Source organism: Tetrao urogallus (genome assembly GCF_951394365.1).
Source record: "Tetrao urogallus genome assembly, chromosome: 11".
NCBI classification, from domain to species: Eukaryota; Metazoa; Chordata; class Aves; order Galliformes; family Phasianidae; genus Tetrao; species Tetrao urogallus.
The window spans coordinates 9,065,947-9,093,122 of record NC_136824.1 but is presented as its reverse complement, the minus strand read 5'-3'; positions in this window follow the sequence as shown (position 1 = coordinate 9,093,122).

Sequence of the window (27,176 nt, the reverse complement as noted above, 5' to 3'; positions counted from 1 at the left end):
GTGGAGTACAATTGGGGATCAGCAGAGGAATAAGACATTCCCTGTGGTTCTTGAGGGCTGCATCTCCGACTGTTGTGGCACAACTGCATCCAGGAGGTGAAACAAAATCATTAACATTTGTGCAAGGTGTCACGTGTGTCAGCTGACACGGGAAGGAAAAGATAGCACAAAACAGTACTGAAGATTACCAGTAGGCATGATTGTTGTTGTTGTTTTTTTTAAAACACTAAGTCAAAACAAGGCATTGCACTATCGAAACACCATCAAAATGTCACATGGTGGCATTTGTTTTCCAGGGCTGATTTATACTGCCTTAGTACTAGCAAGGGTAAAGTTAAATTAGTCTTCATTTATAGATATCCACCAATTTGCTGTACCACATGCTGTAAGAGCATTCTTTGTTCCTTTCTGTTTTGGGACTAACACACAGAGAACATTTCCCCCCATGGGTGTGCATGGACAGCTGAGCACAATTGCAGCCCTGATGCAGTGCTGCTAGTAGTTCATGTTCCTGAGGAATTAGGGGAAGTAAGAAATTCTGCAGAATAACAAACATTATGTGATCGAGGTGTTTATGCTTTTTTGCAAAAATAGACTGTTATTAAAGAGTTAAGCCACCGTATGTGTGGGCGAACTGCTTTCTGTAATTGCTATCTATACACAGATCTTAGGAGAGATGTTGATCTTCTGAAATGAAGGGTGCAGACGCAACTCTTTTTAAACCAATAAAAATACTGACATTTAAGTGTTTGGATTCCCCCCCCCCCCCCCGTAGAGATCCTTTGTATGCAAATCACTCAAGTCAGATAGAAAAGTAAAGGCTTTTCTTTGGACAAAGCATTGACATTTTGATTACTGGAAATATACAGCTGCCTATAGAAACCAGACCCATACTTGTCAGTGTTCTACTTCCTCATCACAGAGTCCGACTATGATGTATTGGAATATACACATATCCATATTAAAACAAAATAATCAGCCATGACTTTCCTTTTCCTGATTCTCTGGAGTAAATGTAGTGCTACAGAATGGCCACACACACCACCAAAATCCTCTGGCTTTGCACTCAGACAAATCTCTCTCCAAATTACTAGGATAAAAATACAACTGAAATTTGGTCCCCTTCCACCTCAATCATAACACGTTAATATGTGTACACAGGCTGAGATTATTTATGATGGCTCTGAAATATCCTAAATAAATACTTTTAGGAGTCTGTCCCACAGACGCATATCAAGCAGTACTTCTCTTTCGCAGTGAAATAACTGTGTAGGAGTTTGAAGACAGAAAATGAAATCAGCCTATGATTAGAACTTGGTGATTAGATCTTGGGCTTTTTTGCTCAGTTCTCCAGATTTTTCTTTTTATAGTATCTTTTTCAATGCAACTTTAACATAATACACATATACAATATATCCTGCATGCAATTCGATTGCATATTTTCCTTTCTTTGGCCTTGGCCCTGCAAAACCTTTTCATCTGAAAGTAACGTTGTCTCACACAAGGTATATCAGGGAGGTCTGTACTCAAGTAAAAAACGCTATTACTGAAAGCGGTGTTACAGCTCGAGTGCCAGGCAGCTGGTGGGTTTACCCAGCCTGCAAAACACCGCCTGGCCCGTGGACTCCCACGAGTGCTGGATCACATCTAAAGTGCATAGCTGCGCATGGGGCAGAGTGCTGACTCACCCCCTAAGATTTCTTGAAGCTCTGCAGACCTGTCTGGAGGTACCAGTTCAAGCCTGGAAGCCATACGCTCACATTTGCATTGAACCTTCCTGGTAGGGGTTTTAGCTTGGAAGAATCACTACGCACGGGTAGCTATGCCACTTCCCCAAGCCAATTAGCCCCAAACTGGTTCAGACAGTGCCAGCTATCAGGAGCAGCATATTGGTATTTAAATTTAGATTTTATCTGCACATTACTATGCTGAATCTAGTAACTTTGCTATAAGTGGTCCTTCTCCACGCCAAAATATGAAACAGATTTGGCATCCTTGGATTCTATACCAGTGCCTACAGTATGCAATCCTGGGATTTACTTTGAAGCCTCAGCTTTTTTCCTTGCAGCAATTTGACAATGGTCATGATTCAGCACATCCAACATGCTGGGATCCAGGCTCTTTTTTGTTTAACTGAAGGAAAGCTGTAAGAATTTCTAACACTGACAGACCAGTTGGGGTTTATTGCCCCCATTTCCTTTAGAGGACACAAACCAACTCCTCTTCTTTGCACCCCATGAGAACTGCTACTAGAAATGCACTAGAAAGAATCTGTTGGAGGAGTCAGTCCGGGGGCAGGTAATGGTTCTGTGGGTTTTACAGTTTTCTTAGGAATCAGAGTTTCAGTTTAAGACCTGTATTTCAGTTGAGCTTTTGCAATGTCCTTCATGATCCAACTGTTAACTGAGACCTTGCAGCTATGCTGATCCAGCAGCCAAGCAAGCTATCCCACTCTTAATACAAAGGTCATTTTCCCCTCCTCCCATAACATACTGAAGTACAGATTTTGAAGTATTATTAGTGAGATGCCAAAATTGACTTCATTCACTGCTGAATGTCAACCCTTCAGGTATGTTCAACAACCGCTATAACTAAACACAAATGGCCATAGCTGGCATGTCCTGATACTGCATTTGTTCAAACAGATATTCCACATAGACTGATGCCAGAACACATGCAAGTTCCAACAGCAAAGGCTGTGAAACATCAGGTTGTGACAGCTGGCTTTAAAATAAAAAAACTGTCCAATAAAATATATGAAAACATAAACAAGGAGACTCTTGTTAGTTGAGGGGAAACTCAGTCATTTTCTCAGTGCTAGTTTTAATTTTGTTATGTTTATCGAATATATACCTTTAATGCATATGTGGCTCTATTTATAAAGTGAACATCTGAGTACAAGAATCATTTCTGTGCAAGAAAAAAAAACGTCGCTCAGCTTCTTCATTACTTCAATCACTGTAACTTGCACAAATTGGGGAAAGGGGGCATCAGAATACTGTGTCAGTGCTTCATGTTCATGCCATAAATCCTGAATCAATTTCTTCAGGGTCAGAATAATTGATTTATTGCTGCTTTTCCTCACTGATACTCACTAGCAGAAACCAGATATAGTACAAGACACTTCGTAAACCACAGCTTTAGAGCTACAAGATAGCAAGGAATTTCATGAAGGGCACTAGTTTGCAGAAACAATTCACCTGCAGAAAACAGAGCACAGCCACTCATCTGACATGCAAGGATCTACAGGTCCAGTCGCTTTCACACCAGAAATCTTCCATCTTGCTGATCAGGAAGAGGCAACACTGCTTGAAATCTGCTGCCAGCAAGCTGATCATGATCATGGCTAGGAAGCCCATGGCATCCTGCAAGTCCCTGCACAGAGGCAGCTTAGAGCCGTTCCCTAGTTTTCCAAAGATCTCATGATTCCAAAAATCTCATGATTAGCCTGGGATACAAATCAAGTTCTTCCAGGGAATACCTTCATACCACGTCTGTCTTCTCAACTCCTCCCCCCCCCATCTTCCTTGTCAATTCCACTTCATAGTGCAGTGTCACTTTGAAAATAATGCTCTAATTTCTATTAAATGCCGGAACTACCTTTACATTTTCCTCTTCGACTTAATCTGGTGCTAAATAAATAAATAAATAAAATCCAAGAAAGCTCTTCCCCAAGGTTGTAAAAGACCAAAGGGGAAAAAAAAATAAAGCCCAACAAAATAGCTCTTATATATCCTTACCTCTTAGAATGAATAATTATGGCATAAGGACACTCTTAGGCTTATGAAGAATAGTAGTTTCAAAGGATAAAATTATATAAATTACAGTCTTTTCGTGATCATTCTGTCTAAAGGTGGAGCTCCTCTAGAAAAGAGGGTGGTTATTAAAGGTAGAATTGAGACAACTCTACATAATTATTTCTCCTGTCCTATAGGCCCCTTTGTTACTCATCTTTCCAGTCACAAAACATCTATTTGATCATTTTTTTCATGTGACATGTGAGAATGCTTTTTCTTGCCTTACAGCACCATCCTAAATGAACTACCCAGCACTTTTTGATTCTTTCTTCAACTTAAAAAAAGAAATGTATGCATCTTAGCTTTCTTCACCCCACAGAAATCCTCATTAGACTGAAAACTGCAAAACATGAGCCAAGAAATCAGCAGAAGTCATTATTTCCTGTCTTGGATCTCCTCTGTCTCATTCAGGCTGCCCCCATTTCCTGCTGTCATCTCCGCTTACATTCTGAAAAGATGTAGATGTCCACTTTTGAGAGTTATTAAGGTATCTACAACAAGTAGAAGGGAATCTTGAATCTTTTCCATGAAGTGTTCACATTCCCTGTTATAACAACTTTCCTACTTTTAAGTATTGTTCTGTACGAACGAAAGCACAGATGGGAATTATACCAGCATCCTGTAGATAGCACATTTCTAAAGGCACAGCAGCAGGAGCGAATGGAGCACTGCTCCTCAGAGCCAGGGCCACAGAAAGCCTGTGTGAAGCTGCCAGGTGGTGAGCAAACATCTACAGAGTCCTCCTTCCTGTACACAAAGTATACAGCCCATGTTCAAAAAGCCTCTGCTGCAAAAGGAGCATGGGAGACTTTCAAGGCGAGGCTGGATCAGGCACTGGGCAACCTAATTTAGCTGGGCCTGTCCCTGCTCCTTGCAGGGGAGCTGGGCTAGATGACCTCTAAAAGATGCCTTCCAACTCTAAGGATTCCATGAAAATTGTGTGACATGACAGCTCTCACTTCTTTGACGTGAACATGCAGCTGTGATGACCATGGAGACACCTTGGCTTCAAAATTGAGCAGTTTAACAGAAATGGTAAGATAGACTGCCCATGGCCTATGCTGTACAGGTTTTATGCATTCACTAAACATCACGTTCATAAAACCTATTTCCAACAGCAATTTTTCAAACTTCAAAGCATTACCAATCATGCTTTAAAGGCACACGATGAAGTGAATGCTAGGGAAGTCTGTCGCTACTGACTTATTTTTACTTACTCTATTTTTCCTTCTGTACAAAATATGACACACACAGTGTTATTTTCCCTTTTATACAATTTGCTATTCTATATTTTTTAATTATCAATAGAGTTCATATAAATACTTTAAGTTGGACATCAAGATGGTCCATAAGCATTATGCTTTGAACTGCACAACCGCAGCATGGTTTTGTCATTGTTAAAGAAGACAGAGCCTGGTATTTCAGATCAAACACAGTATGTCCTCCAGATGTGTTAGCTGTCACCCTGAGTAAACACTTCTGATGGACAGTGTGTTAGCAACAGATTGCTATGCATGATGTTGCGTGATGGTTGCAAAAAGCTCTCCAACGTGTCAGAGATAACAGCAGTGAGAAGGGCTGGTGGAAGCGATGCAGCCTAGTGTGCTTCAAGCAATTCCTTCCCCACTCTCATTTTACTCTTCAAGGAAGATTCATTTGCTATTTGATCTGAGGGGCAGGATTCCCACTGAAGTAATAGCTATCAAGGAATGTTAAGCAACGTTAAATTTATAACTGTGCTATTAAACTATTAACTACATGCAGGCTTGACTCAAGTGCTCTAAGCATATTAATACACACTGCCATTTATGTGCATTTTCAGGAGAATACCTCTGAGGTAGCCCAGATTACCAGCCATTAAATGACAAAATGGTTATCGATTCACACACCCAAGGCAGGACAAGCAATAGTTCCAGTGTCTCTCTGCACAGGCTGACCTCAACCTGGGCCAAAAGAGACTCTTCTAAGTCAGGACAATCATTTATCTGCCAGCAGCACTCAGCCTTCATTTCCCAGTCATAAAGGACACTCTGCTAGTAAGTTGTTGCTTAATCTCTTCCTGTGTATCTATCAGGTACGAGTTGGGGACAGCCACAACATGCAGATCACCAAAGGCCCATCCCATATGGGCCCATCAGCCCTGATGAGACACAGCTCCCAGGGCTGATGGTGGCCACAGGCAGGGCTGAGCTCAGATGCCTGCAGCCGGTGCCTCACACTGGGAGCAGCGGCTGCATAAGCACTGGAGAAGGCCCACAGCAAGAGACAGAAGCCAACATTAGCAGCCCCCCCGGGTGCGAATGTCTGCCAATTCCTCTAGCCCAGCTGGGCTCCCAGCTAAGTGGGAGCTGTTAGCAGAGATTCTCCAAAGCAGAGCTGCCCCCAAAGCTGTGCCTTCTGGCTGCTCCACTGAACGCCATTTCAAAGCCCTTCGCTTTTCTCTTGTTGTGGTCTTGTCAGTTTTGACAATTGATACAAACAAGGGCTATACAATATGCTATTATGTTCCTGTCGAAGGCCCAGAGTCCAAGGCCAGATGTTACAGCACAAAGAATCACAGGTGATGGTATGAAGAGCTGAATGTTTGTAATGCTGGTAAATACAAGATGTGCCCGAGAAGAAAGATTACGCTGGTCATTCTTCTTTCCCATATCTGTTACTACGTGGCATGAAATTCTGCTGGCAGGATGCTGTGCCCTGGGGATCACCCAGCAGCTCAGGGTACTTAGCTCTGATGGAAGATCATGACCCAAATTCTTAAAGAGCAGCTTTACTTTTGTTGAACTCAACAACTCACAGAAAAGTTAGTGGGGTTAAGGAAACTGCCTCAGTTTGTTTATTAAAGGAGATGCTTCCTGCTACAAAGAAAGCAGCTCCTCATACTCCCAGAGCAGAGCTGTTTCAGTTAAACTCTCTAAACGAGACTTGGAAACCTCAGCTGCTTTCAGTATTTTCGTATGCAACAATTTAATCAGATATACCCACCTACTCTGAGAAAACACAAACTCCCTTCATGTTACAAACTTACACTTTTAAAATTTATTATGCTGCTATCACTTCAGGCTAATCTGCACAACATCACTGCCTGCAGTGGAATCACACTGATTTATGCCAACTGCAGACACAGTCCAGCCTCAGCACTGCAAATTGTACCATTTTCAGCTTTTTACGAAAAACACCAAATTTAGCAAAACAGCAGGAAGCATAAAGTCCATCGCTCAGCATACTAAGGATTAACTTTATTCTTTAAAAATGCTGCAATGTATGCTTCTGGTTATGAAGGTGTGCCAGTAGTGCTACAATTAGGGCTGTGCTGTCATTTCAATTATAAACCCAATTTTTTGAGGGTTTACTAAAACTCCAACTTGAAAAGAAAAGCTTGCTGCAGGCTGAAATGTTTTGTACAAGATCTCAGCCAGGGGATGCCTTGCTTCCAACATCCTGAAAGAAAACTGAATTGGGTGTTTCAAACATCAGAATTTAAATGTGCTTATAGAAACAAAACATTAAAAAAGAATATTTAGTTGTAAATTCTGAATGCAAAACAAGTTGCTTCCTGGTTGGCATTAGAAATAATATGGATAAGCACAACTGCAGACTATGCGAGTGCAGAGTGGAAATCAGGAAAATAAAATTTTGCTTATTTTTGACAAACATGAGGCAATTTTAGGGAGAGAGGAACAGAAGACTTATTTTAGAGTGAGAAGCAGGACAAAGACCATGCAGACAATGCAGGTATCCCTCACCTGCACCAAGGACGTGCCAGAGGTGGCAGTTCTACACTCGCATGCTGGAGCCAATGCTTTCAGCAGCCAACATGCCTCTGTTTGCATTGAAACCAAAAATAATGCAACAAGCACAAAGCTCAGTGCTGGCTGCAAAATCCAAGTGAGCAGGCACTCTGATGATTCTCTGACTGTGAGCTCTTTGCTGAAGACACAGTACGTGAATAAGGGAGCTCTTTAAAACCATCCCAGTTAAATTTGCTTTCACACTCTTGACTACAGTGTGGGCATACCGTCCATGCCTGAAGATAATTAGTCAAACAGGAATGCTGCTGCACATTGCGTACTGGTGGTTTCTTCATGCAGTCTTTGCCACTTCTGCAAACACTATTCTTACAGAGGAGGGGATATCTTTTGCCCTGAAAATTTATTCCTTGATCTCTCTTGTTGGCAGGCTGGTGACACTGACACCTCTTTGCTATTGAGGAGACTATAACACATAGCCTTGCAATACAAACAGACCCTTGTTTCTGCATCTCTTTCAGCTTAGAGTGTTCCAGGTCCCACACATTCGTTTTGCCAAATTGGCAGTTGCTAGGAAGCAAATGAAAAATGCTGGCAATGGTTCTGTGGAGCTGGGGAACATGTAGCAGTTTTCCTGTAGTGCGGGAAACACATAGGAATTTTCAAATGACTTTCCAGGCTCAGCGGTGTCTACTAAAAAGGAAATAAACTAACTGCAAGGGGATGAGGGGAATGGGCTAAACAACCACACAGCTTTTGTAGCTACTTCACATTGGTTACCTCAATTTGCTTACCTACTCCTGACAAAGCTTCTATGGGGCAAAGAAATTCAACAGCTGCTAGCGTGCACAATGTAGACAAGTTTTTAAAAGGAGAAAATCTACCTGAGATGAATTAAAAAGAGTAAGACAGCAACTGGTAATGCCAATTACACGCTCCCTTGATGCATGAGAAATAGTCCAGGAACTGATCAGAAAGAAGGCCAACACTGCAACTATGCCACAGCTGAGCAGCAGCTTCTCTTCTCCCTCATAGGAAAATAGCATCAAGCAGAAGGATTGCTGGAAATCTGCAAGGTTAAATACACACTAAGAAGCAGAAGGGTCAGAAGCCTCTTCATAGAGCGCACCAAGCCTGGTCATTTATGACTGTGGGAGAGAGGTGCTGTAGAAAGAAACAAAAAACCCCACGCAACAAAAGCCTCCACTGTGAAGACAGAACTGTATCTAGACTGCAGGTTCCTCAAATATCCTTTTCATACAACAATGGGGGAAAAAAAACAAACCACACAACTGCATTTGTTATCAAATGAAGTACAACTGGATTCTGGCTATTGAAGCCAGAGGCAACACACTGCAGTGATGATTTCTTGCCATTTAAAATATATGATTTAAACAAAAATCTGGATTTATATTACATATGTTGTACACAGTGCACTTGGATCTCTGATAGCACTGTGCAGCAAGTGCCTGTACCCCATGGCCTGCTGTCAGGAGCCATCCTCATTCCAACTGCCCCATTGCTTGCAAGCAGCTCTGTGGGACTCTGCAAGGCAAGCACAGCTTTCACTCTCGTCCACAGCAGTTTGCTCAGGGTGCTTAAGGAGCTGCAGGATTTCCCCCCCTCCAATTCTTTCTACTTCCTCCACAGTGCTCATTTATAGTAAAATAGGGAAAATGTTTTTTGGCAAGAATATATAGGAATGATTTCCTTCTCTTGCTGCTTTGATGATTCCCCTTGGGGGACACAGAACAAAGACAGTCCTCTCTGGAGGCAGCAGGGAAGATCCCCAAAGTCTCGTTTAGGGCAAAGGACGCAGGTTGGGTAACAGCTCCCTTCTTCTGGATCTGTTCAACACAATTCCACTGTAAACTCTCCAAACCTGACTGCACTTTTTTTTTTTTTTTTTTTTTTAAATGCTCCTACAGGGCCCAATTCTTTATGCAAGACCTTTACTTTTGATAGACAACACAAAGTAGAAATAACTTTGTCTCCTCACACGCATGCAGTTGCTAAATTGCTTCCTTCAAGAGACACCAATGCAGTCCAAAATCACTGAGAACAGCTGCTGTAGTGAAACTCAAAAATATAGGTACGTTTGCAAAAAGCAGCAAACAGCTGAAGAACACACTGCTTTTGGTTGGTTCTCAACCAGACAACATTCATTAACTAATATATAACATATGGCAAGCAAACTCATGGAAGCAGGGTTGTTCTCCTGTCTTAAGGAGCTCTGCACTTGTACAGCTTCAGGAAAACTGAAGCCCAGAAGTTCAGCAGGCTGTACTTTCAGCTTTGGGGCCATTCATGCAGGACTACTGTAGCACATCTGACATCTAAAAAAAAATAAAATCTATAATCATTTATTAGACACACTGTACGGCAACAAATGCCTTCCAAAAAACACGTATTGAGACATATTTAGGAAATGTCAGCTTTTTAACACACAATACATCACCACCACACTCTTCTCAGCAACTTGCAGCAGGAAAGCACAGGCTGGGGTGTAACATGTTGCACACTTCCCAATGCTTGTCAATGGAAGCTGCTGGTGTAATTTAAAGCAAGTCTTGAAAAGATCATTACTGGATAGATTATTTCCTATATTTCCAGAAGTAAGGTTATTTGAACCAAGACACTACTTGCAAGATAAACCTAAGCTAACTTAAGGTTGATTGGAACCCACGTGAGGAGACAGAACTCACAGTGGTACCAACGCAGAATGAATAAATCAAATTGCAAACTCATCCCTTCATGTCTCTGTGTGGGCACATACACACGAGGGTGCTCACACACTCTGAAGGCAAGTCCAAGACACAGGGCTACTGGGAAAACAAAGCAATGTTCATGTTTTGGCAAAATACTGTTTTGCTTTTACTGGCATGTGAGGCCAGGCTACACAGGCATATTTTAGCAATAATGATCAAAGTAGAGGCTTTCCCTGAAGATTAATGACTGGCTAAGAGGATAGTTTGAGGTCTGTTTACCCCAGCTGGTCCTTAATTCCCAGGAAAAGCATCTGCAAAGCTTATTATTGCTATAAACCTAAGATGGAGGGAAGGTCTTATGCTGTTTCCAATGATATGTACAGTGACTTTTTAGACTTAACGTCTTGTGTATTAGCCAGAATGTTTAAACCATCTCTAAAAGAAAACTCATCTTGAAAGTAAATAATTTCATACCTCCATAGCAGCATGCTCTGTGCAAGTGCTGCAAACTCCTTTACAACCAAGTTGTTAAATTCTTCCTTCTCTGCCCACATGGCAAGTGAGGAAAGAGATTCACGAGGATCATTTCACTCTTTGTTGAAATACTGCTCCATCTGGGTGGAGAATGAAATCTATTTAACAGCAGACAGAACTCCTATGTAATATTCAGGGCAGAAAGCAAAGAATGTCACATTCGCCTTAAGCTGCAGATTTAGCTACACAGAAAGCAACTGCTTGACCAAATAGAAGCTAAGGTGTAACACTATTGGAAAGTATGCATGTGGTTTTACAGACAGATTGCAAACCTCTTACCCACGCTCCTGAAAAGCTACTCCAAGGACTAATATCATTGATTTAATGGAGGAATAGCTTCAGTTTGAGTAAGTGATTTCCAACCCGAATCTTATTTATCACAGTGCTGAAGAATGTAATGGCTCAACAGAAGTTCCCAAAACCCTGTGCTCCAGTCAGAAGTGTTATTCCTTGAAAATATATGAGTCCTCAGTTATGATGAATTTGAATCTTACGTTTAAAAAAGACAGCAAGGATATTATACTAAGCTTAATTGCACATCAGAATCTGGATTATTAATAGCAATTGTCCCTAGGAAGGGGCTACAGATTTTAAGTTACTGTAATGTGGCAACTGACAGGCTAGATTGAAATCTTGAAGGTGCCTCATTTCGTTGTATATACGTTAGTGATCATGTTGAGACTTGAAGTAGGCTATATACTATACTTTCCTGTGTATTTTCCCACAGACAAAATCTAAACAACAACAAAAGTTGTTTTTAGCATCGTTATGAAAAAAATAATAAATGGATGATCCAAATTAGGCGTGTGATTGAAACACTCATTATAAAGGATGAACAAACTACACTGGACTAATGTATTAAGACTCAAATGATCGAAGATTTAACAAAAACATTCACAGCCCTGCATGGGATTTGCGTAAGACAAACTCGCATTCCAACATAACATTTACCTGTTCTTGCACAAATAAAGCTGCTTTTCTATATAAAACAAAATTCAGAAACGCATGCAATACCTTTGCCACAGAACACCCCTTTTCTGCTTGCATTCTACTGAATTTTCCACACATTTTATTTTTAAGATAGTAACAAGTAAAACTCCTCTTGAAGTGTAAAAATAAATGAATTCATCCTCAATGAAGGTCTCTTTATTATCTGTTTGTGAGGTAGAGAAAAAAGCAGTCTGTTAAAAAGGTATAAAAAAGTATTTCTAACTATTTACCCATGTGAAACACAGCTCTTCAAAGTCATGCTACATTTCCTCAAATGCTGCCCAGACTTTCCTGCAAGTATTCTTTGCAGTTCAGTTTGATGCTTAGCTATAATGTACCATTAATGCCATCAAATCATCATTGATGATTCTGGAGGATTACAAAAAAGCCTTGATGATATCAAGTTCCAGAACTGTTCTGCAACCATATGGACACCAACACGTATCAGGAGATTGAGGAAGAGCAGCCTTGTTGGAAACATAACTTCAATTTCAACTTTTGTTATGCTTACTGCCAAATCTTTCAATTCACCAAATTTTATACTGAAGCCAAAACCCTAGTTATACTGGTATATACTAAGAGAAAGAAACCAATGACGTCCTATTTCCATTAGTGTAAATCAATCACTGTGGGCTCCAGCCCCCAGCTTTGTTTCCCTGCGTTCTTAACCTTAAGGGAAAGAACAGGTTAGGTGAAGCAGAAGATTGCTTCTGATACCACAGGCTCTTTCTTTTTTTTTTTTAAACATATTCTCTACGCCAACACTGACCCACGCTGCAGGCTGAATGCTATTGATGTTATTATTCCTAGCCAACACTTCACATCTCCTAATTTGTCACTGAGAACAAATCAAAACTCTGTCCATGAAAAATGGCAGTGGCCAAAGCAGAAAGATTATCGGTGCTCTTTCATTGATTTTTGAACATTGCTGTGTTTTATCAGATGAGGAGCCTTTCACAGAATGCCTTTCCTGCACTGCACAGCTTCTGTCTGAAGGCCCAGTTTCATGATTTCCTCTCTATGAAATGGGAGAGACAAGATTTTTGGAAAGCCAACCTTCAACCCAGGTCCTTCACTGTAATTAAAAAAGCCTTTCAACCCACAAACCCATGAGCTTTCTGCAGCTTGTAGGGATGATTCTTCCACACCATGACAACTTATGGCTTGTTCCAACATATCTCCTAAATGAAGGCATCCATAAATGGAAGAGCTGATCTCATTTTTGCAGGCAGGTGAAGCAGGACAGCAGGGCAGCCTGTGTGTTCACTGTCCAGACCAGCACTTACTGGGAAAACACACTTTAGAGATGTAACAGGGCCTCTGACCATGACAAGATCAGATCTAACATCATTTGTAGGCATTTGTAGGCATTTCTAGTCACGCACACAGCTGTGAAGGTAGCAAAGCAGCAGAACCCTGCTGCTAGAAGCCTTCTCAAACCTCTCATTCTCACACACGCAGCAGAGCAGCAGGACATCAAAAGCAAAGATTCACTTGCCAAGAAGCGCTGATTTCATATTTTTAAAAAGCAGTGCTTTACAAAAGATGCTGCGTGTGCTGGCATTATTTAGTAGCACATTGTGGTATGAACTTACACTTCATCAGCTCACTTGTTTCCTCTTTTATACACATATTTAAAGTTATATACTTTTTATTTTTCTCTTTTTATTTGGTGCTAACATACAGAGCCATTTTCTCTGGGTTCAGGCTCTCTCCAGATATCCTGGCAAATCTGAATCTACATAATTTTGAAGTGAGATACCTATGAAATTGTGATTTTAAACAAAACAAGACTTGAAAACTACTGAGATACTGTTCTAATAAACTCTTGTTGGCTTCATGTTCCACTACACCAGACTACTCCAGACAATTGCAGTGCATGAGCTCAGATGGTACTATATGAGAACACAAAAGGATGATAAGATTATGCACAGATCCCAACAAATATAACTGAAATCAAATGACCAAGTGATTCAAACAAGATTCAGACTGCAACGATGATCAGAAAGATAATCCACTGAGTCACACATATTTGATACCCAAGCCTTCATTGCTTTTCAGCTTCTATTGCATCAAATATACGACCTACAACAGTCCAAGTTAATATAAAGAGATACTTAAGAACGACTTCGGTGTACAGAGAAAGGTATCAGAAAAGCAGCTCCTTTGCCACTTCACATCAGGCTGAAGTGCAGTTCCACCATAATTCCAAATACAGAACATCTTAGAAAGCACAATAATGTCAGCAATGCTTCAAAACACAATCCTACCCTAAGTGTCACAAACCATTGTAAATTTCTAAACACTTTTGACAACATCCCTATGAATACTGGTTTCACAGACACTGCCATGTATATAAACTGATGGGCAGCATTTTCAGCCCCACATCCTAATGCATGAGATGAGAACTGCTCAGCTGGCAGTGTAAATTACTGTGGCTAGAAAATTTTAGAATACCTCAAAATATATCAAAAAAATACCTCACACATTATTATTTTTGTTTTAATAACTGCAAACTAAAACTGGATTAAAAAAAATTACATATATTTTGAAGCCTTACTTTATTTTTTAAATAAGGATTTTCCACAGCTGCTGCTCCACAGTCAGTTTTACCATAAGCATAAGAAAACCAGGGCTGGTTCCTCAGGTCCCTTTCCTGCACCTGCCTTAACAAAGGCCAAGAAGCCAGCATCCCCGATTTCAGCCTAGCCCTTCATGCCCAGAAATGTACTTTGTACCCAGCTCCAGTAGAATTCTTGGCTTGGAATTACTTATGGAGCAGAATCCAATTCCACAGCAAGTGGATAAGTTAGAGCTTATTCAAGATTAAAAGTAATACTGAATTCTAAGCATATTTATGAAACAAGCAATGTTTTAGAAAGCTGGAGTTTAGACAGAATTAATTTACTTTGAATATACATGCTGAAAACACCATCAAAACAAATATATAAAAAGATGTCCAAAATGACAGATCATAACCCATATCACTTCATAAACATCATGCCATGTGAAGAAGTTTCAGATACCATATATGATATTGAAACTTCAGCAATAATGGCTTCAGTAACTACACCTGTGTTCTACAGTCATGAAAGAACAACTGTATTTACCCTTTCGTTATAAGATTAGGAAGCAGGAAAATCAATCTATGCTATAGATGTGAACGCTGCTATTTTTATTACACTTCTGCCACGTTGAGGGTTGTGTCTCAATTTCAGTTAAGAACACCAGGAAAACCAACAACATTCGGTGTGTTGCTTCCAGTAAGAATAAAGACAAGTATATTGCTTCAAGAGGCAAAAATAATTCACCCCATCAGAAAAACAATCATCTCATTCCACTTAGCTACCAGGTTACTTATTTAGAGAATGGGGACATTTGGACAAAAACCCACGACTCTCATTTAGTTCCAGCTGTTGTTGCTATTGGGTGTTTCACCATATCAGGACAGACGAAAATAAAGGATAAAGGAAGCTGTATTATAAAAACATACAAGTGAGTCTATGCTAGAATTTAACTTTCTATACATTTCAGGTACAAAAAGATGTCAGACAGTGAAATAATATGCTTACACTGAGCATTGTTAAAGTATCATCAACTATCCAACATTTTGTAAATAAAGTTAATTCTCCACTTTCTTCATCCCTCTGTTATAATTATTTGCAAATGAAGGACCAGAAAGTACATTTATTTAACTATCTACAAGCAGTGCCGATGTGCTCCAACATGATATATCACCAGCACAGCCTTTGATTCCATCGTTGCTGCCATTCATTTTTGTGCACTAACATATGTAGAAGTTCCAAACGCCAAAATATTCCTGTCTTTTTTTCCCCCCGTGCTACATACCAGATTTGTAACCTGTGTCAAGCTACCTCCAGTGCTTACAGCTTGTGAACAGAGGCCAGCAGCGAGCCTCCCCAGACACTAAATCATAATCTTCATGTTTTTCGTATTTCACATTCTAGCCGCAGTTTCAACATCCATACCCGTGACATTAGGGAAGGATAAATCAGCAGCATGACAGCTCCCTTGTAGAGACTGGTACGGCCCTGGGATCTGCCACGCCCGACACCCACAGCTTCTGCCAGATGTCTCCAGTTCTGCAGCCTTAACCCCTTCGGGACAAGCCTGGGCTTTGTGCTGCGCCCGGCCACGGAGCTGCCTTTGCTATTTGTGCGTTAGAAAGAAGGGAAAATACCTTGATCCAGCTTAATACAGCTTGGATAACTAAGAGACAGAGAGGCAGCTAGCAGCGATAAGCAGTCCATCAGCACTCGTATTTCCTTAAAGTTGAGAATTAGAAGTGAAGAGTTAGCATTACATTCCTTCTTTCGTACCATACTGCGATCCAATACGTTTATCAAAAAATGAAACTGCTCTCCAACTTCTGCTCGCTGTGCTCCCTTTTTCATACCAAGCACACCGCTTAACCTTGGAATCAAAATGCCCATTAATCGCCCTTCAGCCAAACAGACTCTTCGGGCCTTAAATCAACAGGATTTCTAATCCAAAAGCCGTACCATAAACTCTACAACTGTTTCCCTGGGTTTGATCTGGTCCCAGGGACATAAATTTGCATGCAACTTCTGAGTCTGTGAGTAGTCCCTTGGCGTAAAGTTGCACATGTGCTTAAGTACTTTGTTCACTTAGGGTCTAAAACAGCTACTTACAAATGAAAACAGAAGCCACGTAAAAAATAACACTGTTAAAAACAATTTGCCTTCTGAAATAGTGCTCTAAAGAAAAAAGTATAACAAGATACACATACTGGTTCTTAAAAGTACCCAGTGACCGAACAGTAGGAAAGCTGTCGCTAAAAGCCCATCAGCATGAATGCAAACCCCTTTAGATAGAAAGGCAGAACCAATTTTATGTCCATATTTATGTCCTGTGTTCAAGGTTCATGATGCAGCACTGTGGATAACAGGACCTGTGACTACAAACAGCAAGCAGGAGGTCACAGCTCCAAGAATAAGAGCGACCCCAGTCCTCACTCCATCTATTGCATGGCTTTGCAAACAGCTATCCAGGCCATTTCAAAGGCTGTCCTGAACACAGCATGCACATCTCACAGTTTGTGTGTGGCTTTTTCATACAAGAAACAGGTGCTGGTAGAAAACACTGCAAAGGTAACACACTACTGACCACCAACCAAGCATTTCACTTCCTAGCATAACTATTCATTTGCTTTCCAAGAAGATTCAGGTTGGCTATCAGCTTTTCTTTACACAATTAGAAACAAAAGACTTCAGTTCTATGTCATTTTAGAAGAAAGTACACCAAAAGTATTATTTCTGTGCATACTGTTGGAAAGCAACATAATATTCAGTGCCAAACTTTGATCATAAAAACCAAACATGACAAGTCTTTTTAACTTAGGAAACATGTTACTGATAACGTTACAACTCTTAAGGCAACAAGAGTGCACAGGAAAGTAACTCAGAGTTGTTAATCGTTTAAACTGCTTGTCTATACAGATGCTGATGGGCTGCACACTCGTTCTAATTTGCTGACATTTCTGGATGCAGAATTAATATCTACTTGTGTGGTTCACATGAGTATCCTGAGAACAAGTTTTTCCCAAGTTTATTCTATATACATGTGCAATACAAGTTAAAGGGTTAAGTAACCATTATATTCTAAAGAGCAAACTGTTTGCCTCAAGGCCATCTCCTCCTTACTCCTGACGAATTGCCTGACACTTCATGTATCATACATTACTTTTAGCTAGGAAGTAACATTTGGTTCCAGTCATGCTGTAAGAGCTGACTTTGGAAGTATGAAGCAATATGGGATAGACCCCAAAAAATAAAATAAACAAGACATCATCTGCTAAGTAGTCTGTACATTTGTAATAATGTAGTGATATGCAGGTCTGCACTTAAATAAATGAAAAAGATACAGAAGTGTCTGAAGCAAAATCCTCTACCTACTAAGATGAAAAGAAGTACAACTGTGTGAATCAATACCCAGAATGACGAGAGACTTTTCAGGATGAAATAGATGTAAATGTTACTGAGGGCCCAGCACTAGAAGTATTTTAGAAACACTTCAGAAATTTTTGGAAACAACACTTCAGTGTTATTTACAAACAAAATTAAGATAGGAACGGCCCAGCCATTCTCCAGCAGAAACTGACCTGCATTCAATATAAAGGTGCAGTATTGATTTTTTCCCAGTGTATTCTGCAAAGGAAAGAAAGTACAGCACCTGCTTGTAACAACAGCAGGAAAACAAAAGCAAAAGATAGAAGCATCAGCTTCTAATGAAAACCTTTTCCCATCAAAAAATACTACACGCATTTGAAATACCTAAAATACAGTCCTAGATGTGTCGTCACCTGTGGGTGTCAAAGTTTGCTGACAATTACAAAAGAAAACAAATAAGATCTAATTGCCAGGGCCCTATCCTTTCAGGCTTTTCAAATGCCAGACTCAAACTTCTGAAAAAACATCCATAAAATCATACCATCCAGATGTATTAACTTTGTTAACTGAAATATTTAGATACGTCAGAGCAGTTTTCAAAGCCTTTCAAATAACGTGAGACAGCATGCCAATCTTGTACAATCAAGAAAGGTTTAAAGGCTTTATTAGACAGAGATTTAACTTCAAGTGTTAGTATTAGTTTTCTCTTAATTTTAAAATAATCTTCTTGTTTTCTTCCTTCCTAGTAAAACAATGCCTTATGGATATGACTGATATAATCTGCAACACATTGCTTACTGTTCAACGTGTGTTTATCAGGATGTAAGCGTTCCCCCTGTAAAACACTTCAAGCTACAAAGACTAAGTTCAAGGTGAACAGGCCTGGAACTCTTGCTTCTCCTTTGTGGAGGGCAGCTCCTTTCATTAACTATGCATCTGATGCTTCTACAATGGAGTACTAAAGAAGGAAAGTGATGAAAAATTCAGAAAACAAGGTCTGGCCACTGAGGAAGGAGGAATAGGTGGGGAAAGCACAGCTCTGTGGAGCAAGTTCTGCTCCTTAGGCAAACTGGTGATAAGACACCAGGGGTTTCACATGGAATTTCCACTGCTTTGCCATTGCTATGTACCTCTGCATCAATCAGCACACCTTCCTTCCTCTCTCGGGTACGGGAAAATGAATGCTTCTTTACCACAGAGCTACTGCAAGGGTTAATTCATGAATGATTGAGACTGCACGTTCTCTGGACTGCAAGGGAAGAAGGGACTGAACATGAATGTTAATCAAAATACCTCTAGTAGATGAAGGAAGTGGCCAGTATAACAACAAGTACCAGAACAGAGAGAAGATACCATTCCAAAAGGCATCATGTTCAGAAAATCCCAACAGCACAGAGGAATTAAGAAAAAAAAAAAAATTTAGAAACTGCTCCTACTGTGGAGAACACAGGACAAAAAGCACACTTAAGTGACAGATCGTAGGGAATACAGGAGGGATAGGAATAGCTGGGCCCACACAGAATGGTACTGAATTTAGGAACACAGGTTTTCAGAAAAGTGCTGTCAGCAAGCATCTCTGAAATCCACCCAGAGAACAGAACCCTGGTCTCTCTTGCATTAGCTTATTTAACAGCCTGTTCATTCTTGCCAGTAAGCTTACTGAGGTAAACACCTGATACGCAAAGCTCCTTCTACAGGCCAGCAAGCTCAGCTCTGTGGCCCAAGTTGCCAGGTTTTATTCATATATTCAGTTCAACAGAACATTGAAGTACATATTTGGAAAAAAAAAAAACCAACAACAAAAAAACAACAAAGATAACAGGCCACAAAGCTGAAACTCCCCCAGTTAAGAAACACCAATTTTTTGCCCACATGTATGTGCCACAGTTTGATTTTATGTCTTATTATGATAATCTAATTATTCCCTTAAAAGGGACAAAAGATATACCAAAGATCCCCAGCAAGTCAACAGTATTTTTTGTACAGTGTGAGCACTATCTGCTAGTTGACACAATGATAAACAATGAAGTGAGCACCATAACACAGAAGGGGGCTGAATTAAGACTGCCCAAACATGATCCCTAAACCAGAAATCTGGCTTGCAACCTCACCTTTTCTCTTCTGCTTCCTCAAGCACAGATTTCTGCATTAGCAAGGTGGTGACACATTTGTAATCAGTGGTCATAAATGGTCAAAACTTACAAGCAGTCTGCTTTCCCATCTAAGGATTAACTTCATTGAAGACTTCCAAAGCTGCCTTTGGCATCTGACTTTGAGCAGCGGTGCTTTGTGATTTATCTGTCATAGGTTCCTTTCCCTGGGCATTCACACATACAGCTGACAGACTGCTGTTACACGAGTATTAAAACCTGCACATTTGTTGCTCCAACCAAAATACCTGCAATTTTTTCTAGTCGCAACGACTTAAAATAAAGGAGAGGGCAGAAAAAGTTAGAATTATTATTATTTTTTTTTAATAGAGGCATAATTGAAAGAGTAGAATACCACGAGTTGATAATTCAGAACTGCTTTTCAAAGCAGTTATAAAGAAAGCAAAGCAGTGACCAACTGAAGCTATCGAAATCCTGTAATTAAGACAGCCTGTTTCACACCTGCGAGGCTCCACCTTTTGAAGGCAATACGTGCTGATTTGGCTACAAGATGAGTTGCAGGATTCCAAGAGAAAAATGCATCAGGATGTAAAGGGGGAAAAAAATAAAGGAAACGTTAACCCATGGCACAGAGCTTTCACTTAACTCATTACAACCTCAGTGCCAAAAGCTAAATCTGAGCTTTTAGCCTTAAATAACAGAAGCAATAACACCAAAACAGAGGGCCACCCAGCATTTTCCTCCAACACTGCAGACCATCAATACCTTCCTACCACCACAGAGCCTCCTCCTTACTGCCATCAGCACCTTTACAAGGTAGCAATCAGCCAGCAGCTACACGCATAATGCTAACGGGCAAAAATAGCATCCTCTAGAAGTTAAAATAAATAAATAAATAGTCAAAAAAACCAAGACCAAAAGCAAACTTTCATGCTTTGAGTTGCAGAAACCAGAACCAACCTCTCAGGCCCGGCTCTCCGCTCCTTCGGGTCAGTGAGGCAAGGCACGAAGGAATGCAGCACGGCGCACCGCAGCCCTCGGCCGAGTGAGGCACCGCCACGCATCCCACCCCACGGCGCTGCCCTTTCCCTCAGCACGAAGCCCACTCAGCCCGCAGCGCGGTACTTACGTTCTCCATGTCCGACGGGGTGCGAGGTACCCACCTCGGGGGCCACTCCAGAGGCGGTGCAAGCCAGCAGCAGCACCCGCGTGCTCCCCTAGAGGGGCGGCTCAGACCGCTGTGATTTAACGCCCGCTCCCCGGGCCACGTGCCGGTGACAGGTGCTTGTGCCCTGTGCGGCCGTTACCCCCTGCTATGCCGGCCCGCTCCACCCCACGCACCTGGCAGCGGGGCGCTTCCCGCCCAAACGGCCGCCAGCAGCGGGCAGTCCCCGCGGCTTCCGGAGCGGAGCGAGGCGCTTTCCAGAACGCTCGATGGGGGGCGGGGGAAGGCGGTGAGGAGCCTTCGAGGAGAGATGGCCCGTCCTGTCAGTCGGTGTGTCCCCATAGAACCTGCCTCAGGATGTGAACTTACAGCAGTGTAGCACTTGGGCGAGTGAAAAGAGAATGAATCGTTATCTCCTCTTCTTTTAGAGGTTTCTGCGGCTCTGAGGGCTCTTCATACAGTGAGGAGCTGAAGGAAGAACCCTTGTCCCTTCCTGTTCACCTTCCTAAGATACCTTCTGCTTGTGTAGAAACGTTGTGTCCAAGGTATGGATCGCTGTATGTGTGAAAAGGGCTATTACAGCCTCATTCTGTTCTGTTCTGCACAAATTGCATGTGTGGGTTCCATAGAGGAAGAACACCTCGCGAATGCAACTAGTGGCTTTGCAACGGCAGAAGCTCTGCGTTAGTTTACTTAGAAATAGTTATGCATTCACACTTTTATTGTTTGTTAAGGAATGTGTACTTTATACTATCACTATATATTATCTCCTGTAGCATCAGATGTATGTAGCTGTATACTCACACACTGTGTAAAACTGGAGCCTGTTAATCACTTCATGCCCTTTGCAACATCATTGAGTATCAGTGAACCTGGTGACTAGATACAGCAAATACACGTAGTTAATCACAGGAGAAAACATTTGCATATTCAACCTAATAATGAGGCAAAAATGTGATTTGAAGTGTATTACAGCATGCAAATTGAGGAGATAGAATGGTTTAGTATCAGGTTTAGAATTTGGGTTTTGTTTTTTTTTTTGTTGGGTTTTTTGGGTTTTTTGTTTTTTGTTTTAATCAAAACGATATATATGATACCCACACTGAAATTCTTGAATTCCCTGTGTTATTTCAGATTCAGAAAACAAACAGTCTGGGGGAAAAAGTCATATTGATTTAATCTTGCAAGTGAAGCTACTACTACTCTTTATTAATATTTAGTATTGTACTAGAAGTGTTAGAATTACACAACAGAGAAGATTTCCTTAATATTAATCTTTTATAAGTGTTTATCCAACGGTCACTGAAATAGCCCTGATGTTCTCTGAGTAAACTGGTCCTTTCAAAATGCATGTGAATAATAGAGATATTGTGGACAACTCATTCTAGTCCAAATGAAATGTACAGTTCTCCTGTTTTATCTCATAATCATCATGAAACTGATAGTCCAGTGAGCTCTAGGAAGAGATTATTTTATACTTGGGATAAGTGTGTACAGTTTTTGATCCATTTAGTGAAAGGGCTGGAATGTGAATTAGTGTTTCCTTCACGGTACAGTGTTGTGTTAAACCATGGAATAAAGAGCTGGCCACCAGAATTGAGAGACCAGCTACAAATATTCCATGAATAGTAAATCAAAACCAAATCTTTGAGATGCTTACTTGCAGTTTTTGCCCATTTTAGTATTTGTTGAATACTGGTTTCTGCTACTTTGATATAAACGTAAATATTTGGGAATGCAAATATAATGAGCACTTCTGCTTACTTCAAAACATGCATTTATTAAAGTGGAGAGGTGTGTGCTAGCAAGCACAGTCTCCTCACTGGAGAGCTTGGAGTCAGAGTCAGAGTTGTAAACCCCAAGTCTGTTCTTTCTACTTTTCAAAGGATGCATGAGCAATGAGACATAGTGAAGGCCAGGCAGATAGATCTGCTCCCACAAACTAGGCTAGCTAGCAGAAAGTTACAGAGAAGGTTTAGAGTTGACAATTTTTGGAAACTGTGTTTTTAAACACTTTCAGGAAAGTTGTCTTGTCTTTTGTGTTCCTGCTGCTCATTGCTGACCACTCAGAGTGGGAATGCCCAAGGAATGGGACACTGACATATCTTCAGCACCCTATCTAGGGCAGCTGGAAAAGAAAGCAAATATTTCTTGCTCAAAGGAGTTCAAGCTAGGCTACTGAGCAGGGAGAACAAAGCTGATGGAGAGATTTTTTGCCTAAGAAAAATTGTAAGTTGTGTTCCTGAAATATTAGTTCCTAGCTATTGTTCTTGTCCTACGTCATTTACTTCTGACCATCATGAATAGTGAGAATGTACAGAAGAAGAACAATCAGAAGGAGCAACAGTACCATGAGAGTTATTCTTTTATGCTACGTATCATGTGAGATTGCTTCTTCAGTAAGAATTATACTGATATGAATGATTTCATCTCAAATTTTTGTGACAAGAAGAGCCATCAACTCACCCATTCTGTCTGTGAAAGTCTCTGTGGGCAACAGTTAGAGCTGAATGACATGACAGATTCCTACATCAGTAGGCTTTCAAATACGTATCTAATACTCGTGGTTAATTTTTCTGTTTGGCAGAGGAAGGAATATGAGGAACCACACATCTGTGAGGCCCTATCAAGTATCGTTTGGAACACTTTTTTCAATCATGTAGAAATTTGTACTATACAACGCTAAATAGAAACTCAAATATTCATTTTTTTTAATCTTTCTCTTTGAATTTAAATCATGACTAAATACATCTTTGAAGTGAAAATACATGGACTTAGAAAACTTAAGTCTTCATTAGAGCATATAATCTAACTTCTTGAAACAAGAAATCACTACGTTTTATTCTCATTTTTGTTGTTCATTCATTAACACACTGTCATTGTAGACCCCAGCATGCAAGGAGACATCAGACTATCTTTTGTCTCCTTTTACCCTCTAGTTATTTTCTGTCCTGAACTCTGACAACTTTGCTCAGTCCTACCCACTCAGATGCTATTGCAGACTACAGAGGCTACATTTACCCAAACTTTGTTTAGAATACATTAAAAGAAAATGTTTGTTCTTATCAGGGTACAGTAGTAGCTATGAGTCAGCCTTGTCACACAGTAATAATTACTGTATTTTAACTACATAATAAACACTCTTGATAGCATTTGATAAACAAACCTGGTAAGTTGAAATCACTGTAAAATGCATCTAACAGTAATCACTGTTCTAACCACCAGGAAAAAAAAATTGTGTAATTTATGCCAGCTGCGCATTTTTGTTAAGCCATTACAAAGATTCTTGCATGAAACTTTGGTAGAGGAATATTTAAAAATTTTATATATACATAAAGCAGCAAGTAAATTCAATAGAATGAACAAGTGTCTTAAAATCATAGAATCACAGAATCATAGAATGGCTTGGATTGGAAGAAACCATAAAGATCATTTAGTTCCAATCCCTGTGCAATGGCCATGGTTACATGTTTTCCTCTCACCAGCTCAGGCTGCCATGGGCCCCATCCAACCTGGCTTTGAATGCCTGCAGGATTGGGGCATCCACAACTTCTCTGAGCAGCCTGTACCAGGGCCTGCCTGCCCTCTGAGTAAAGAATTTCCTGCTAACTTCTAATCTAAATCTCTCCTCATCAGTTTAAAACCATTCCTCCTACTCCTAACACTATCAGACCATGGAAAAAGTCTGTCTCTATCTTTTTTATAAGGTCCCTTTAAATACTGAAAAGCTGCAATGAGGTCTCCCCTAAGTAGAAAATTTAACTAATGCCAAGGTGACCTCATACAATTTTGCATTTCTGGCATTTTGGCTCACTCACCACAGCTAGCAGATAAGATGGATGTGTGACCAACTGTAAAGAAATAAACAGGCTAAACACAGAGCTGGAAGTGATACCGTGCTGTTTAACTTCTGGTTCATCTTGTTTCCTTTTGTACCTTCACTGCAGATGAATGCACGAAGTTATGTTGTCATTCAGCTAAACAATGGGTTAATAATGCAATCCCAGCTACAGAGTCTTTTGTCATAAGCCAGCAGAGAGGTTCTGCAGTCCGTAAATATGGCTGGCAATGGTGAAACTGGGAACTTCAAGAAATAACAAGTTATTGGCTTGTTATTCTGTGGCTGGCAGTAGCATTATTACTTTGTACAATTGTCCTTATAGGAGATGGAAAAAAGGTGTTGTGACAAAGTATTAACGAATGCTACCTTTCATTGAGGTGTATGAATATATGCATATTCTTTTCAAGGACATCACTGGGGGATAATGTCAAGCTCTATCAATCCAGAGAATGTAGCAAGAAGAATTTCACGTCTGCTGCTGGATCTATGCCAGGTCTATGGTTCTTTTCCTTTCCAGTGACAATGTCTGTAACTAAATTAGCAAGAGAAGAGCAGTTTGGAATGTTGCTTTCTTCAGGCTATACGAATTATGAATGAGACTCCTTGTGTGCTCCTCTACCTCCATGCAGAGAAATTCCAGGCAGTAAGAGGACCCCCTCCAAGCCAATCAGTGGTCAGCATAATTCCAGTGTTTAGAAAGAAGAAAGTTTGAGTCATTATGACATAGTGATTCAGACAACACACTCTGAGGCAAACCAAGACTTTTCTGGCTCTATTACAGCTATGCTAGCTGTGTATGTCAAGCCCTCACAAATTATATGCTCTTCTGTATCATTATTTTCTTTAACTTTGAACTTCGTGTAGTAAATGTTTTAGCACATGGAGTTACAGACTAGTTAGGTTAAATTCATTTGTAGGGAAGATGTTTGAAAGAATTCTAACAGATTAGGAGAAGGAGTATCTAGTAAAAGCATCCTTCAGTTTGATTAGTTGTACACACATGGTTTAGGAAAAAAGAAGGCATGCTTCACTAGTCTTCTGAAGCTCTTTGAAGATAACACAGCCAAGATAGGGCATAGAGTGGACATTACAGTTTTAGATTTTCAGGAGTCATTTGACAGTGCTTTACCCCAGAGATTAATGCTTAAAGAGAGGGGAGTGAAGGGGCAGGAGAATTGTTTGCTCATTAAATTGAAAAGTAGTTCTAAGCAACAATGATTAGGAGCTAAAATATCATTTTTATGGACCAGTAGAAACAGAATTTCTAAGGCTGCAGCACTTTTGTATATCAGGATTACTAGTTTGCATAAGTGGTTTGTATGGACCTACTCTTCTGAGAAAATAATAGGCTCATTAGCGTTCATTTTTAGTACTAAGAAGTCCTAACAGGATTTGTAGTCAGTGTGCAAAGTACTGTGTATGTTAGGAATATGGAATACAAGTGGATGGGAAGTATTGTTTTCCTCATTATGTAGAGGAGGTTCTGAGGTCCGGGCAAACTGAGCAACAGTAGAATCAATAGATTAGATGAACAAACACATTTTCTTAGGCATTAGACCAGCTTTCTGAATTAGAGATGATACTTCACAGGGAACAGTAAATTGCAAACAGTGAAATCATGCACCGTAAAGCAAATATTGCCGACAAATGTGGAATGTGTTTCCGAATAAATACATGTTCTAACCAAAATAGAGATGTAAAGTTTATTGTACAAGTGCATATTGCAGCATAAATTTGAATTGCAGTTGTAAGAAATAGAGTATGTTTAGAACAGTTAGTGCTCTGTGATATAAAAAGATCTTGCAAAAAATGGTGCAGCATTCCTAATTGAAATTTCTAGGTTCAAATGTGACTTTCTAAGCTGCAACCACATCTGAAGTATTTCTAAATTACCATAAGAGAACCAAGTGGCAAAGAGTGCTTTTTTTTTTTTGGACCTATAACATATAGATAACGGTACAGCAGTGATAAATTGAGTGTGAGAATCACTATGTGTACAACCTGGGTTTGAAATACTAAACTTTGCAAGATGTGAGCATGACCACACACATCAAAAGGATGTTCCAAGATGCTGGCTGACTCATTCTGTACATCTACTTCCCAGCATTAAAAGTTTAAAATCTTAAGTGGTAGGTAAAATTTTCCAAGGCACTGCCTAAAACTGTTCAAAAAACAAACAAACAAACAAACAAAAAAACCAACAAAAAAAGATTACTTTTAGACTAGAGATCCATTTTACATTCCTAAATGCCTTTTACTTTGTAGAAGCTTTCCTATCCTTTTGCTTTATTTCTGAGTGCCTAAGAATCCTGCCTGACTATACTTCTAATGCAGGATCTGAAATGACTCCT